This window comes from Heterocephalus glaber, unplaced genomic scaffold, assembly GCF_053883595.1.
Source record: "Heterocephalus glaber isolate CG9 unplaced genomic scaffold, H.glaber_assembly_v1.0 deba00001472, whole genome shotgun sequence".
Taxonomy (NCBI): domain Eukaryota; kingdom Metazoa; phylum Chordata; class Mammalia; order Rodentia; family Bathyergidae; genus Heterocephalus; species Heterocephalus glaber.
Window position 1 is genome coordinate 66,125,428 of NW_028258315.1, and position 2,931 is coordinate 66,128,358.

Consider the following 2,931-nt stretch of genomic DNA (forward strand, 5'->3'; position numbering starts at 1 on the left):
AACATCATCCATGCACAGCAGCCAGGAAGGGTCTGAAGGAAGTCAGCGAGGGAGGACAGTTGGTTGAGGGGGTCACACTGTGTTCTCGTTCACACTACATTCTTTTTTTTTTTTGGTACCGGGGATTGAACTTGGGTCCTTGCACTCTCGAGGGAGGTGACAGAACCACTGAGCTAAATTCCTGGCCCTACATTCTTTTTTTGTATTGTTGTTGTTTGTTTTTGGTATTGGGGATTGAACTCGGGTCCTTGTGCTTGCAGGCCAGGTAGAAGAAACAGTGAGCTAAATCCTTGGCCCAGGCCCTACATTCTTAAGATGCCACAATCATGTAGAGAACAAACATAGCTCCCAGTGTGGAAAATGGCCCCAGGAGTAATGGCACCAGCCATACTCTGGGAAAATGTGAGCGGACAAAAGTAAAATTCAGGGCTGGGGATTTAGCTCAGCGGCTCCAGTGCCTGCCTCGCAAGTGCAAGGTCCCGAGTTCGATCCCCAGTACCAAAAAAGAAAAAAAGAAAAGAAAAAAGTAAACTTCAAACTTTGGAAAGAAAATCTATTGGCCTGGTTCAGTGGGAACCCTGAATGGTGTTCCCACCTGAGTAGAACAGGCTTTAAGCACTCGTGATCAATAACAAAGGAGGAGGATCCACAGGATGTTATATTTTCCTTACTAATTTAAGGGTAAATGTTATAATCTCATTCACAAGTAGAGTATAAAATTCTAGCTTTATACTAAATAAAATACTCTTCTTGGTGAGAAACAACTTGCTTCTGAGAGCAGGTGATGGGAGGTTTACCCTGGGCCTGCCTCCAGGCTTGGGGTACACTGCATGAGTGAGAATGTCCCAAGAGACACTGGCCAATGAAGTGGCCCAGAAACTGTCAGAGGCCACGTGGGTGACTGAGTCAGGGCACAATCCTGGACCTCAACACACCTAGACAGTTCCCTACCTGATTTAATAAGAGAATTTGTTTGGAAACAGTGGTTGTGAGCCTGCAGAAGCACAGTGCCCACTCAGGGTGCAGACAAGTGGATTGCAGGGCCCTACTTCCTGGGCGCTCCCTTCTGAGTGCCGGGCTGCAGGCCCCTTCCTGCTCCCTGGCAGGGCTCTCTGCTGCCCCCACAGGGATGCCCCTGTCCTGGCTCTCCTTCTTCCCTCTGTCTTAGGTGAATCCCTCTCCTCCATTTCAGCTCATCTTCATTCCTTCTAGGAAACCTGACAAACTCAGAGTGACCACTGTGCTTTCTAACATCATCCGAGTGGCATTCTGGTGTTTCAGGTCCTTGGAATCTTCTCTCCATGTCCCTCTGCTCTTTGTCATTGTCATCCTGGGACTTCTCCCTGTGCACCCCTATTGGGCTCTCTGAAGGCCTGGCTCTCACGAAGATCCAGGGGGCACAGGTTTCTTGTTTTCCATCTCCAATGCTGACTTCCTCACCTCTTTCTTTTTTGTTTTTCTGTGTCTGGTTCCTCTTCCTTTTCTGGTTTCTTAAGAAGCTTTATCCTTACTTCTGTCTCAATAGTTGTCTTTTGTTTATCTGCCTCTTTTCTCCTGTATCTTTCTTCTTCTCGTCTTTTTCTTTTTTCTTCCTCCTGCAAACGTTTCTTTTCTAACTCCCTCCTCCTTCGTTCTTCTTGCTTCTCTTCTCGAATTCTCGCTTTTCTAATTTTCTGTTTTTAATATAGTCCAAAAGAGGTGTGGTTCTTCTAGCAACAAGTTCTCTCATCTTTGCCTCTATCTCTCCCAGAAGAGTTTCAGGGTTGGCACTGGTTCTCTCTTCTTCCATGCTGTAAGTTTCTAAAAACTGTTTATACTCTGGATTGTCTACTATGCTCCCCGTCTTGGTGTCTCTCTTCTTCAGCTTCCTCCTGACTATCTTCTGGAATGGGGCAAACTCTACCACGGCAGGATACTCCAGGCCTTTACTGCTCGTGAAGACATATCCATCAAAACGAACGATCTCTGAACAGAAAGATGTCATCAGGATTCCTAAAATTAATGTATGCTCTTGAGTAGAGATGAGGATAAAGGCTGCGGTCCGCGCCGGCCACCTCGAAGTAGTCGTGAACGGGCAGGGGGCGCAGCTGCTCCTCCAGCTGCTCCTTCGTGAGGCCGGGGGGCAGCCGCCGTAAGACCACCTTGGTCAGAACCGTCCTCTTCTCCTCGCGAGATTTGACAGTCCCTCCTCCAGAGCCGGAGGACGAGGCTGGTGGTGTCTGAGGTTCTCACTGCGGAGATTCCCGTTGGAACTGGAGCTCCGCAGCCGACAGCTTCTCCCGCCCTCCTGGACTCTGAGCAGTCAGTGTTATTTTTCATCTACTGCTTTTCTTCAGATCTTCTTGGTGTAATCTGCCGTTTTCTCTTGTATGCTCATGTTAGCCCATATATAATTGTGTGAGTTTTTTCTCATAAAGTACTTAAAGTCAGGACCTACATTTTATTTTGTTTTTTTAATTCTATCATATAGTACTTGGCACATGTATGAATAAATGAATGATGAATGAATGAGCAGATAAGCAATTAGCTAAGCATGCATTAAGTGACAGGACACACGTATACTTAAATAGAGGAATGTTTAATATGCTTCCATTAGTGTGACAGCTTCCACAGACGAGTCTTGAGACATCTTTCAAGTGACCTTTCTTGACTCTGCCCACAGCCCTGGAAATTTTAAAGTCTGGGCCATAGAGTACAACTTGTCATTCACAGATTTTGCCCATGATTTAGATTAATAGAACATCAAGGTGGTCTTTGCCTTCTGTGCACAGTTTTAGAGAGCTTATTTTTAGCTGAAATGTTTTGGGCCTAGACCTAACTTTTGTGACCAAGCTCTCACCATATACCTTAATGGAGTGGATGCTGTGATGAACCTTCTACGTCTCTTTGCAGCATGAAGACTTATTCTCCAGCCTCTGAGACTGAAACAGG

The 2,931-nt window shown here is 46.2% G+C and overlaps 1 pseudogene; it reads right to left on the reverse strand.

Moving 5' to 3' along the window:
* Nucleotides 1–1,015: 1,015 nt before the first annotated feature.
* On the reverse strand, nucleotides 1,016–2,309 carry LOC101713279 (regulator of nonsense transcripts 3A pseudogene; annotated as a pseudogene).
* Nucleotides 2,310–2,931: the final 622 nt, after the last annotated feature.